General features: G+C 38.9%; 1 long non-coding RNA gene and 6 other non-coding genes across 8 annotated transcripts; all 7 read right to left on the bottom strand.

Moving 5' to 3' along the window:
- Positions 1-11487: 11487 nt before the first annotated feature.
- On the bottom strand, positions 11488-13695 carry LOC123635289. 2 transcript variants are annotated; one of them, XR_006734091.1, is made up of 8 exons: positions 13681-13695; positions 13360-13397; positions 13037-13076; positions 12662-12785; positions 12424-12473; positions 12082-12110; positions 11857-11901; positions 11488-11682 (listed from the first exon to the last, which is right to left on the bottom strand). It is a non-coding gene; the product is annotated as an uncharacterized LOC123635289 (long non-coding RNA). The 2 variants fall into 2 exon arrangements; XR_006734090.1 differs by having other exon boundaries at positions 12662-12738.
- Positions 11746-11822, bottom strand: LOC123636247. The gene has a single exon (XR_006734441.1). It is a non-coding gene; the product is annotated as a small nucleolar RNA SNORD81 (small nucleolar RNA).
- LOC123636270 lies at positions 11967-12043 on the bottom strand. Its single transcript, XR_006734462.1, has one exon. It is a non-coding gene; the product is annotated as a small nucleolar RNA SNORD47 (small nucleolar RNA).
- LOC123636274 lies at positions 12299-12382 on the bottom strand. Its single transcript, XR_006734466.1, has one exon. It is a non-coding gene; the product is annotated as a small nucleolar RNA snR60/Z15/Z230/Z193/J17 (small nucleolar RNA).
- LOC123636249 lies at positions 12539-12622 on the bottom strand. The gene has a single exon (XR_006734443.1). It is a non-coding gene; the product is annotated as a small nucleolar RNA SNORD79 (small nucleolar RNA).
- On the bottom strand, positions 13153-13217 carry LOC123636300. Its single transcript, XR_006734490.1, has one exon. It is a non-coding gene; the product is annotated as a small nucleolar RNA SNORD78 (small nucleolar RNA).
- LOC123636273 lies at positions 13469-13530 on the bottom strand. The gene has a single exon (XR_006734465.1). It is a non-coding gene; the product is annotated as a small nucleolar RNA SNORD44 (small nucleolar RNA).
- Positions 13696-13740: the final 45 nt, after the last annotated feature.

Here is a 13740-nt window from a genome sequence, read left to right as displayed (position 1 = left end):
CTGTGTAGCCAGAGAGTCCTTGCTGGCAGGGTTCTTGGGGTGAGACAGGGTGTCCAACTCTGCCTGCCCTTTCTCAGTGAAGAGAATTTCTAGAGATGCCCTTTATTTGGTAGGAAAATAGAATTTTATGTCCATCTATACTACATGGGTATTACCTAATTTCTAAATGTAATAAATTCATGATTCACTATTTAGAGCCTAATTCTGACCAAAGTATTATCTTTCTATCCTAGAATTGAGAGACACCCAAAATCCAGAGAATATTTTTTAGGCTACAATACCAAAGGCTATATAGGTCCCCAGGAGTTAAAGTATCCTATCTTAACATCTCACAGATCTAGTCACTTTGGGCATTAGTCAGCTTTTCTTCACACCTGTGATGAAGAGAAAATGCTTATTCTGAAATCCAGGAAAATGTCACTATTTAAGATTTCCATCAGTGGGGTGGGGTGAATTTTTTTTTCTTTTTTTTTTGGTTTCTTCTACTACCCATTCTGTAGGTGGGGTGAAATTTAAAATCAAACAATTTCACAAAAATTAAAGAAATATTTACTGATGAAGTTGAAAAAAACACAACCAGGATTTTGAAATGCACAAATTAATTGTAAACTGAAAGCAAGTTTATTTCAAATCCAATCTCTTGAACCTCCTAGGGAATTATTGCAAGTTTTAAAAACAAGGTAAGCAATTGCCAGCTGTAACAGAAATGGTCTTATGAGCTTCAAAAGAGCTCTGTGCTATGAACGATTTCTCCTTGGGAAGAGATGTGTCAGGTGGTATTATTTTATGCTCTTAGGCTTTAACTGAATAAAACAATGGATCTATACAGCTACTCTGTCTTCTCCCAGAGTTCCCTCCTCCGAGGAACCAGAACTATCTATGACACTGACCACATTACTTGCTGCTGACTTTTTGTTAAGCATAATTCATCATCCTAAGGATGCTGCCTTAAGGATACTTTTTTCTTATTTCAAGGAAAGTGAGTTACTTCATAACATGAGAGTTAACCAAGTATACAATAAAAATATTAAGTGGGTTATCTGTATAACAGTTGCATACGTAAGTCATGCAGTAAATGCACATCTAAGTCTTCTGTATTTCAGACAATTGACTTAGAAAGAACTTGTGTGAATTAGACATATCTGGATTTACTTCCTGGCTTTACCACTTCCTACTTATGCAAACTTGGCCCAGTTACTTACCCTTGCTAGGCTGCTGCTGCTGCTGCTTCACTTGGAATAGCAGTTCTCAAAATTTTAGTCTCAAGACCCATTACAGTCTTTAAAAGCTATTGAGAACCTTAAGATTTCTTAAACACTTTTTAATTCATTTTAAGATAACTCATTACATGTTCACACAAATAGCAATTTTTTTTTTTAACAGGGTCTCTGTCTCCCAGGCTGGAATGCAGTGGAACAATCACAGCTCATTGCAGCCTTGAACTCCTGGGCTCAAGCAATCCTCCTGCCTCAGCCTCCTGAGTAGCTGGAACTATAGGCGTATGCCACCATGCCCAGCTAATTGTGTGTGTGTAGAGACAGAGTCTCATTATTTTGCTCAGGCTGGTCTTGAACTCCTGAGCTCAAGCGATCCTCCTGCCTTGGCCTCCCGGAGTGCTGGGATTACAGTCATGAGCCGCTGCACCTACCCTACAAATGGCATATTCTTATTTAAAAAATAATTATTTTCAAAAATAAATTAGTGAGAAGAGTAACATTGTTTTATATTGCTGCAAATAATTTTAATTTCTGGCTTAATAGGTGACACCAGATTCTCACTCATATCTGTTTCTGCATTCCATCAGTCATGATACGTTGTTTTGGTTGAAGTATGTGAAGAAAATCTAGCCTCAAATATGAAGTTGGAAATTGGAGGAATATTTTAACAAACTTCTCAGATAATTATGGATAATCCTCTTTGACACTACACCGAAACTTGATAAGCAGTAGAGTTCCTTAACAGTTAGTTGCAATGTAGAATCTGAAATTGTATTGATGAACTTTTCTAAAGTCCACCGGTTTATCTTGTATTTTGAATACAACTTGTACATATGCATGATTTTGTAACACCAGGCATTGATTAGTTGGAAAATATTGGTTCATTCAGTTATGCAAATCTTCCAAATGTTGACACATTTTGATATACATCTAAAAATCACATTAATTAATATCATCACTGATCTCATTACAAAAGCCTTTAAGTGCACAGAGGTGGATACAAGCCTTTCAAAATTCTAATTTTCATTTGAAAGCTTGAAATAAATACCATCAATTTTTTCCAAGCTTGTTCATTTTTGAGAAAATACCTGCCAAAATTATCCCCATGTATAAATAATAAATTTGTCAGTCTTTTTTTTCAACCAAAAATATTCTATTAAAAAAGCAGCTAGTTCAGCTTGTATCTCAAACAATTTCACATGCATTTTCTAGAAAAAAAAAATCTAGAAATTCACCTACTTTGGTATGTGGCAGAAGTACTTCATGTGTAATTCCCATTTTGTCACACAGAGTATCAAAATAAGGTGTTCTCAAGGTCAAGATGTAATAGCACCTGAAACTCCAAAAATGCTAAACAACATAAATGCTGTAGGAAAGAGTTATCAAACTTTTATCTATCTTTTTTAAAGTTGACTTTTATTCCTGGCAAGATCTGAAAAATTTTTAATCTATTAATATGCCTCTTAAAAAGTTTTCTGATTCAGAAAATGGCACTTATATATAAAAGGTGAAACAGGAATAGTGGTAAACTGGGTTTTTTACCACTTTTTAGAATATTCATTATTTCAGCCAGTGGGAAATAAGTAAATAAATCTGTTTTGGCACCACAACTCTTATTCATAGAACATTATTGAGTATTTAAACATATTAGTTTAGGACTTAAACTTTCCAACAATATGACAGCATAGATATCCTAGAAAATCGTAGTACAGAATATCTAAAAAGTACTAAACATTTCTTTAAATACTTCAAAATACACAGGTGAATTAGCAAGAAAGTAAGGGAGTTCCTGAGAGGTAAAAAAAGACCCCAAGGGCCGGGCGGAGTGGCTCACGCCTGTAATCCTAGCACTCTGGGAGGCCAAGGCAGGAAGATCCCTCGAGGTCAGGAGTTCGAGACCAGCCTGAGCAAGAGCGAGACCCCCATCTCTACTAAAAATAGAAAGAAATTAGCTGGACAACTAAAAATATATATAAAAAGTTAGCCAGGCATGGTGGCGCATGCCTGTGGTCCCAGTTACTTGGGAGGCTGAGGCAGGAGGATCACGTGAGCCCAGGAGTTTGAGGTTGCCGTGAGCTAGGCTGACGCCATGGCACTCTAGCCCAGGCAACAGAGCAAGACTCTGTCTCAAAAAAAAAAAAAAAATGACCCCAAAACATTTATGAGTGCTGAAGCTGTCGGTGTGCTGGGGCAATGCTCATCCAGTGTGACCTGGGACTTTGGTTTTGATGGGTCCTGTGAGGGAACTAGAGCAAAGCCTACTTCCCCCTGCATAAGTCAAGAAGTTAGATGAGAGATCCTCATGTAAAATGGAGGCTTCTGAAAGGAGAAACCTCAATAAAGGATGATGATAAGGTGATGGGAGGAATATGTTCTGAGAAGTAACAGCACCAAACTGGCACTTGCAGAGGTTTGTACACTTTCTAAGCTCAGCATTTGTTTTTTTTTTTTTGAGACAGAGTCTCACCACTTTGTTGCCCGGACTAGAGTGAGTGCCGTGGCGTCAGTCTAGCTCACAGCAACCTCAAACTCCTGGGCTTAAGCGATCCTACTGCCTCAGCCTCCCGAGTAGCTGGGACTACAGGCATGCGCCACCATGCCCGGCTAATTTCTTCTGTATATATTTTTAGTTGTCCAGATAATTTTTATTTCTATTTTTAGTAGAGACGGGGTCTCGCTCAGACTGGTCTTGAACTCCTGACCTTGAGCAATCCACCCGCCTCGGCCTCCCAGAGGGCTAGGATTACAGGCGTGAGCCACCGCGCCCGGCCTAAACTCAGCATTTGATTCAAAGTATTCCTAGGTTAGCTAGGCTCAGTGCCACTCCACTCTAGCCCAGGCAAAAGACAGAGCCCCTGTCTCTATTTTAAAAAAAAGGAAAGGGGAGAGGGGAGAGGAAAGAAAGAGGAAAAGAAAGGGGAAAGGGAGGAGGGGAAAGGAGGGAGGGGAAAGGAAAGAGGAAAGGAGAGAGAAGGAAAAAATAAAAGAAAAAAAGAAAAAAGTTAAATATTCATATTGAACGGCTTGGGGTAACCACTAAAAGGATAGAATTAAAATGTATAATTTCCAAAGTAAAGAAAGAAAAAAAAAACAGAATAAAACCATTAAAAAAGGCAAGAAAACAAGGAAAGAAAAAAAAGGAAGGGAGAAATAAGACAAAACAAAAAGAAAAAAGGAACAAAAAATGAGACACCATATTTGTGATTGGAAGATACATATAGATGTTAATTCTTCCCAAACTGTTGTATAGATTAAATTCAATTCCAATCACCAGAGAAAAAAGAAATATTCTGCATGGTTCCTTTTAAGTAAAATTCTAGAAACAAGCTAATCTATAGTGAAAAAGTAGATCAATAGTTGCCCAGCGACAGTGGGAAATGGGAAGGGAATAATGGATCACAAAGGGACATAAGGAAACTTTTGGGTATATTCATTACCTTGATTGTGGTGATGGTGTCACAGCTACATACATATGTCAAAACTCAGCAAACTATACACTTTAAATATATGCAGTTCACTGTATGTTGACCATACTATAACATTGTAAAAAATAATTTTTAAAGTCTCACAAAAAATTTAATTTCAATTCAAATCCCAACAGGGCTTCTTTCTTTCTTTCTTTTTATTTATTTTTTTGGGAAGGCAGGAGGGGGACTTGGAAAGCTGATTGTAAAATTTCAGTGGAAAAGCAAAGATTGAGTAGCCAAACACTGCTGTCTGTACCTGAGTTAGAAGAATAAGGTGAGGGAATGTTTTCACTAGCTATGAAGAAGTATGATAAAACTATAGCAATTAACATAGTATTGATACAGCAACAGACAAGTTCATCAGAAGAACAGACTGGAGAGCCCAGAAACAGACCCTTGTATATATGGAAACTCAATTACTGAGATGGTGAATATTTGAGGATACATTATATAAATTTTAAATCTCTTGCCCCTGTTGTTTAGAAGTACAGTTGTTTAGAAGTAAAGTCTAGAATCCATGGCTTATAATTCCAGTTTGCGTGACACTATATAGTAAATTAACAGTGGAAGCCTCTTTGCTAGACCTATCATTAATTGTTCTGAGTCTGACCAGTTAGAGCATCAGATTCAGTGCCTGGAAGAAAGGCAGCAAGATCAGAGTAAATTCAAATATGAAAAATTTTGAATTACCTTCACAGTACATTTTTTTAAGAAGTTTTCTGTCACTGTTATCAAAAACATTATTTTGCCATTTGTGTGTGAAAGGTGTCTATCTTTTCCACCATGCTACCCAGTACCTATACCCTAAAAATGAATAAGGCCATATTGCATTAGCCTCAAAATTACACATGAGATTGGAAACAGTAAGAAATATCTTCTTCCTCCACCTTACACAGTATCTCAGGTTCTTTACTCAGGGCTGTGTCATATATAAAAGCACCTAGGACAATTCCTGACATACATGAAGTATCACAAAAAAGTAGCTGTTGTTAGCATGTAACATTCCTTTTCCCAGACATTATTCCAAAGTCACCTTCTAAACATGTCACAGCCCTCAGTTTTATGGTCAGTTCAAGAAAGCAAAGCTGGAGAAATTTGTCTCAGAATAAAGCTGAACAAACATATGTCAGCTCTACCTTCAAAATATATCCAGCATTGAGCAGCTTTTTATTCCTCCATGGCTACCACCCTGGTCCAGGTGACCATCTTCTCCTGACTACATTATAGCAAAAGCTTCCTAATGATCTTCCTTACATCCTTGCCCCTCAGTATTCTGTTAGTGAGGGTCAGATCATATCACTCTTCTCTGCTAAAAACCCTCCAGCAGTTTCCGATCTCAGAGAAAAGCCAGAGTTCTTACAGTGGCCTACAAAGCCCTCCGTGACCTATCACTTGCTACCTACTGGCCATCTTTTCCCATTCTCCTTGCTCCCTCTGCTCCATTCACACTGAAGTCCTTGTTTTTCCTTGCATTCACCAGGAATGATCTCATACCCATGCTATTGCCCAACCTGTTCCCTTGCAATTTTTCTCCAGACAGTTGCATTGTTTACTCCCTAATATCCTCAAGTCTTTGTGCAAGTACCCCCTTTGAAGTGAAGATTTCCCTGAAAACCATTTTCAAGAGTGACCCCCTGCCTTCCACCAGCACTCTCTACCCCTTTCCCTGCTTTATTTCTCCTGTGTAGCACTTATCACACTATCTGATATGCTGTGTATTTGTGGAGGCTAAAGCAACTTCATCTTGGATGCTGATCTGCCATGTTGACTTCTGATTAACCCATGTGGGGAATGCCTCTAAATCTGTACTTTATCTACTCTCACCTTAAAGCCTGCCCTTACATCAGAACAACCTTGACCATAAATCTTGCCCTTAGGCAGATTCACATAGCATTCTTGTCTCTCCCTGAAGGGTCCACTTCAATTGCCCTGCCCACTCCTTCCTTATGGCATATAAACCCTGGGTCTATGGGGCAATGGCATAGGATCCACCATCTTGAATTGTCTCACCACTGCCCAAGACATGCTTCTGTTTGTTAAGTCCTTATTAAATGTTTCTTTATGAGAAACTAGATTTGTCAGTCCCTTTCTCCAGCCTTTCGGCTTCCTTAGATAAACCTGTGCAGAGAAGAGGCCCTGAGAGCAATCTAACCAAGAGGGAAGGCCTCCTAAAGCAGATACTCCCTCAGATGTTGGCAGCTTGTTGCTGATGGTAGCTTAATTCTTAGCAAGCATTAACCTTCCTTTCAGGGTTTTTAAGAGATGGCTTTTTTTATGCTTGGTAGGGTTACTGAAATAAAATTTAACAAAAAAGGAGAAAAAAGAGATGGCTTTGGACTAATACATCACTTTAAAGAAAATAAAGAGTACAGTTTCAGTTTTATCATCTATCCAGCACAGTATGCCAACATGGCCCTAGCTTTACACCTGGAATAAGAGAGACAAAAGAAGCATAAAATACATTGTTTCCAAGCCCAGGGATTTTCAAGATTATGAAGATCCCTTTAAAATAACTAAACTGAGCCAGGTGCGGTGGCTTACTCCTATAATCCTAGCACTCTGGGAGGCCAAGATGGGTGGATTGTTTGAGCTCACGAGTTCGAGACCAGCCTGATCAAGAGTGAAACCTCATCTCTACTAAAAATAGAAAGAAAATTAGCTGGACAACTAAAAATATATATAGAAAAAATTAGCCGGGCATGGTGGCGCATGCCTATAGTCCCAGCTACTCGGGAGGCTGAGGCAGAAGGATCGCTTGAGCCCAGGAGTTTGAGGTTGCTGTGAGCTAGGCTGATGCCACGGCACTCTTGCCCGGGCAACAGAGTGAGACTCTGTCTCAAAATAAGTAAATAAAATAAATAAACCTACAGCTTTGTGAAAGATGAAAAAAATTATCTATTTTAAAAGCTGTTTGGAGGATAAACAAGCACTAGTTTTGAATTTTGGAGCTCAGCTTTTCAGTTAGAGAATGTAGGGACCGTCCCTGGGCAGGAATTGGCTTTTGCCCAGAGTTAGGGAAGCTGGACGTGCTTCTTGGGGCCAGAGGTCAATAGGTCCAGACACGGCCTGTTGAACAAACAAACTGTTCCCTACGGCAGATAGCCAAGGGCCTGAGGTCTCGTCCTGCATGCAGTGATGAGGTCAAGAGGTTAAGATGCAAACATCTGCCTCCCTTGAGCAATCGCCCAGAAGGAATGGAACATGTTACCTCAAGGCACTAAAGATAGTCCCGTAACAGGAAGTAGCTGCTGGACAGAAAAAGTATTAAAAATAAAACGACTGGTGCTGTCAGCACCGCCATCTTGTACCGTCTTTGTGTGTCTGTGTGTTTCTTTCTATGTTCATCCCCCGTTCTGCAATCGGGCCGCAACAGAGAATGTAATTAAATGAAAATCCTTTGTGTATTAGGCAGGACATGAAACTGGTAAATACTAAACTAGAAATAGCCATCTGTAGTTTATATGGTGGGGTAGGGGTCAACTAATGGGAGGATCATTTCCATTTTCCTCAAGGAAAATAATTTGCATGAGATCACACTATGATTTGAGTATGTTCCCCACCAAAATTCAGGTGTTGTCAATGTGATATATATATTAAGAGGTTTTGAAGAGGTAATTAGGCCATGAGGGCTTCTCCCTCATGAATGGGATTAAGATCCTCACAGAAGAGGCTTCACCATCCTTTGGTCTCTTGTCCCTCCACCTTCTGCCACAATAGGACACAGCGTTTCTCCCCTCTAAAGGATGCAGCCCTCAGACAACCAAACCTCCCAGCCTCCAAGACATTTCTGTTCTTTATAAATCACCTACTAAGTGTTTCGTTATAGCAGCACAAACAGACTGAGACAGATCACATTTAAAAAATGAGTATAATTTTCCAGGGAGCCAAATCAAATAATGATATTGAAAGTACAAATCTGGGAATCAGTGACTCAAACTAGAGTTGCCTTGAGTTACCTGTGGTGTAACAGCACCCTACAAGCCGCATTCTCTTACACCTCTCCCAGTGCGTACATGATTATTTGAAAGGTTACAGAATCATAGGTTTCTAGGATTGGAAAGTACCTCAGAGACTGTCAGAAATCCATTCTCCCACCCAGTGCCAGAATCTAAGATAACATTAGGGCATTTTGTTGTTTTAAATCAGCCCAGTCCCACTTTTGAAAATCACTGAGTTTGCGTCCTATAAAGCCTTCAAGTCTTTCCCCATCTACTGTCAAGCCAGCATTCTTGCCCTACCTTCTAAGTAGGCCATTGGGACTTTTCAAACCAAAAGATGAAACTTAGTATTTCTGCCTGTACCATTTCATCTAGTTTTGATCCTTTCTTCCAGGCCTCCGAGATAATTACCCTTCGGTGTATTAACCCTGTCAGTTAACGTGACATACTATCATATACTCGACTATGCCATGTACCACCTACGTGGCCTCAGGTAACCCTCTTAATTCTCTCGCAGCCTATTTCTTCATATAATGGAGGTGTATAATTCCTAAATTGCTGTCTTTAAAAGAATGAAGTAAAACACACACCAGGGCCTGGCATATAGTAAGAACTCAAAAAATAGCAGTTATTTCTTCAAGTTAACTGGACAAGACAGGACTAGCATTTCCAGTATACTAGAAATCTCAGATTAATTGGTTTATTCGTCACCATTTTGTGGAGTTTTCAACTAGCCATGAATTCACATAACTACACTGTCATCCAAGCCACAGTCTTCATTAACAAATAGTTTGGCTATAATCCTAGCACTTTGGGAGACCAAGGTGGGAGGACTGCTTAAGGTCAGAAGTTTGAGAGAAGCCTGAGCAAAAGACCTCATCTGTACAAAAAGAAAAATTAGCCGGTATGGTGGTGCACATCTGTAGTCCCAGCTACTCAGGAGGCTGAAGCAGAAGATTCACTTGAGCCCAGGAGTTTGAGGTTGCAGTGAGCTATGACACCACTGCACTCTGGCTGGGGCAACAGCAAGACTAGCCTTAAAAAACAAAAAAAAAAAAAGGTAAAATACTCTGACGAAATAATTTTCTCCTTTTCCAGAACTATTTTATCATCTTCAGTGTTTTGGTACCCACTCCCACTCAAATACTGGTTTTATCACCATTTGCAGGTTAATTCATCCTTTGAACAACTATTTATTGAAGACCTAGTAAAATAAATTTGCACATGCTACGAAAAGACCAAATGCTTGCTTTCCTGTGTACACATTCGCGTCGGGGAAAATATCACCAGAACACACAATGGTAAGTAATGGGGGGCAGTATGAAAGTTAGGGCAGGAGATGGTAGTCCTGTTTTTCATAGGGTCTCAGCCTGTGGGAGGAGACATGGGAGTGGGTTCAAGGAAACTAGAGCCACGAATATATTTGGGGAAGACTTTTTATTCAGTTTAAGTCATAACTGGTAAAAGCTGCATGCAACTTTTTCCCCATCTTTTTCTTTTTGCTGCGTTTCTGATGAGCAAACTTGTTTTTATAAACATTGTGAAATGATTACAATGGGAGAACAGTTCCTGAAGACACAGCTGAAGGACCTGAAGATGTTTCAAAACAAATACTTTGGGTGACATGGCCGGACAAGGCTTGGACAATGAATCTGCAGAGCATCACAACTCCCAACAGACCATTTTTGCAAAACAGAGGTGGCCATTGTTAATCCAGAATCATCTCACTTTGACTAGGTCTGTCACCCAGCCTCAGCCTCCTAAGTAGCTGTTTACTACAGGCATGAGCCACTGCACCCAGCTAATTCTGTACAGTCAAGGTCTATGATGCCCAGTCTAGTCTCAATCTCCTGGGCTGAAGTGTTCAGAGAATCACCTTGCCTCCCAAAGTGCTGGTGTGGGCCAGTACACCCGGAGTGGTTTTTTTTTTTTGAGACAGAGTCTCGCTCTTGCCCAGGCTAGAGTGAGTACCGTGGCGTCAGCCTAGCTTACAGCAACCTCAAACTCCTGGGCTTAAGTGATCCTACTGCCTCAGCCTCCCGAGTAGCTAGGACTACAGGCATGCACCACCATGCCTGGCTAGTTTTTTCTATATGTATTTTTAGTTGGCCAGATAATTTCTTTCTATTTTTAGTAGAGACGGGGTCTCGCTCTTGCTCAGGCTGGTCTTGAACTCCTGACCTGGAGCGATCCACCCACCTCAGCCTCCCAGAGTGCTAGGATTACAGGCGTGAGCCACTGCACTGGGCCAGGACTGTTACTTTCTTAAAAGGTGCTGTTCAAGCCATCAAAAGACGAATGCTTAGAAATCTGTAAACCACTTAAGCATTAAATTGTGAACCAATCAAGCATCTTTAAATAGGCAGGTATTTAATTCTGCCAAAACCCAGAGCTAGTACAGGGTCTCTTCGGGAACTTAAATTCCTGGCAATTCACCAGCAGTATCAGTCTTACTGACGTTGAATTTTGAGATCTTGGTTATCTATCCCTTTGAACATATCTTTTGAGGGAGATCACTTTTATTTAAATAGCCAGTTATATATACACCTTACATCCCACAAATTTTGATATTTATAAAGGCTTGCCAAGAGGCTAAAGATGCAAATTTTTTATAATTTCATCATTCCTTTCGCTAGGTGGACTTTATAGACAAAATGTCGTCTCCGGGAAAAACACTACACAACCTAGTCCAAGATCATCTCATTTTTCTAGGCTCTGGCTCACTCTCAACCTTTTCAAAGGTGCCTTTTACATCAAAGCTTTAAGGCTGAAAACCAATTGATCCATTAAAGAATTCTGCATACTATACGATAGCTCATCCTCAAAACATCTTAATCCACACAAATCAGTAAGCAAAAAGCCATGTAGTCTTAATGATCCATGTTTATTTCCACTTAAAATTAACAGGCAAACAACTAAAACACGCCTTCATTATTTGATTGGATTAACTTCCCTTCTTTCATCCCACTTGGAATAACCAGACTCCTCCAGATAGTTTGCAGAAACTTATTAACATTGAAAGATGTTGTTTACTGTTTCCATCAGCATCCATGAAAGTGCCTGCAACAAAAACCACTTTCAGCCACATTTCTGGATTTCAGTTTAGATGGCAACTGGGCAACACAGAATATCAGATCTTTTGTTGCCATCAAGTAATCAGTGAGAGAGTTCAAGTTGGAGTGAGATCATCATGTATTCTGGAATAATGATAGTGCTATTATTTTCAATCCTCACCTTTTAAAGGGTAAGTTGCATGCTTGCTGTGATCATATGAAATCCCTGAAAAGCGAAAATTACATATTAATCATGGCAAAACAAACTTCTGTGGTATCTGTTAATACAGTAACCTCAGAATCAAAATGGAACGGTTTTTAAGTGATATCATTCTATTTCATTTGGCAGAATCATTACATCATTGGTTACATTCCAAATTAAACTATGTACCAAAAACTGACTTACCTACAAAGTTTTCAGAATAGAAGGTCTGCCTGTTTGAAGATGAAAAATAATTCCATTTAAATTTGGCTCTACTCAATTATTCTTTTAAAGTCACATCTTAACTTTTTAAAACAGTTGTCACTCCAATCCAAATTAATCCAAATCCCCTGAACATTTCACAGGATAGTAAATAGCTACAATTTCACTTTTCAAGGTTATAAACTGGAACTATTACAGCCAGATACATCAGATAGGAGCGAAAGACAATACTGCTTGCTCATCAGTGTTAGTCTGCTGAACTATGTTATCATCATTGTATCGGCTTTAGACTACTTAACAAAACCCATATTGAGATTCCAATACCTTTTCTGAAAACTTGCTCCATGTACTGTTGTCAAGTTGATTCTTCATACCTGCAGAAATTTATCCTAATTTAGCAATAGGTATTTAATAGGTAGATTTCTAAAAATTTTCCAATTACTGTTTCAGTTCCAAATTAACCTTCATTCTCTTTCAGAGAGATTCCCATCTGCTGTTACTTTAAAAGTCATCACTAACAGCATCTTGCTAAATAAACATGTAAGACAAATAAAATAAATACCTTGAAAGGTTCTAGCTGGGCTCCATGACAGATGCCTGCAGTCCCAGAGATCAGGAGTCTGAGGCAGATAACTCAGCCTGCAAAACAGGGAGACCTTGCCTCTTCAAGTCTCAGATATCCTCCCCTGAAATAAGTATTCCTTTAGATGCCACTTCCTAAGTTGAAGACCATTTACTTTACAAAGTAGTATTCATACATTTACTTTTTAAAAAATTTATTTAAAACTTTCATTAAACTGTTTTTAATACAGTAATTCAATACTATTCAGTTTTCAAAAATTTGTCCATTGGCTTTTTATCACAAGAGAACTCCCTAGCACAATTAATTAGTAAGACCATATTTCAGAGATACCAGGTTTTGTCTTTATGTTCTTACCCAAGCAAGCTGTCCATGGAAAGAAATGTGTAACCAGTAGCTACAAGAGAAAAGTGAGAATCTTCTTTAAAATACTACATACTACTATACTCTGTTCAGAATAGTTTGTTACAGGGTTTTTCAGTGTTAAATATGTCTACATGCTTATTTCAGGTCAGACATTTGATTAACATCATTACAAAAACCCCGTTCGGAGCATGCAGTTAGTATTCATTAGTCAAATATAAGCTTGTAAATCTCAAGTAGCCACTTGCTCTGCAGTAAGTCCATCACTTAGCACTGTAAGTCTTGAAGCTACTGTAATGTTTTCCATTAATACTTACCAAAAACATAAAGCTGGTTCAGACAAGTTAAACTCCATCTAAGAAATGAAGAGTGGTTTTAGAATAGTTACACATGTATTTTCTTCCCCCAAAATTAAAAATGGCCTGAAATCAGTTAGAGCTAATTAAGACCTTCATGTTCAGTCAGTATTTGCTTTATCATCATCCAGGCAGCATTTGAAAATTCTGATAGTGTTTACTGGTGGTAACAGGACAAGGATCTTAGTTAATTTAATGTTTACTATACATTAAACACGTTAACTCTTAAAAAGCTATTTGTGCCCGATTACCTATGCATAGTTGGATTATAATTTTACTTACCATTTCAACCTCCAGCTTTCTTTTCAGTGCCTACAAAACAGATTGGAAATACAAAATAAA

This window comes from Lemur catta, chromosome 3, assembly GCF_020740605.2.
Source record: "Lemur catta isolate mLemCat1 chromosome 3, mLemCat1.pri, whole genome shotgun sequence".
NCBI classification, from domain to species: domain Eukaryota; kingdom Metazoa; phylum Chordata; class Mammalia; order Primates; family Lemuridae; genus Lemur; species Lemur catta.
Note: the sequence above shows the minus strand (reverse complement) of the source record. Positions and strands in the feature narration are given on the sequence as shown.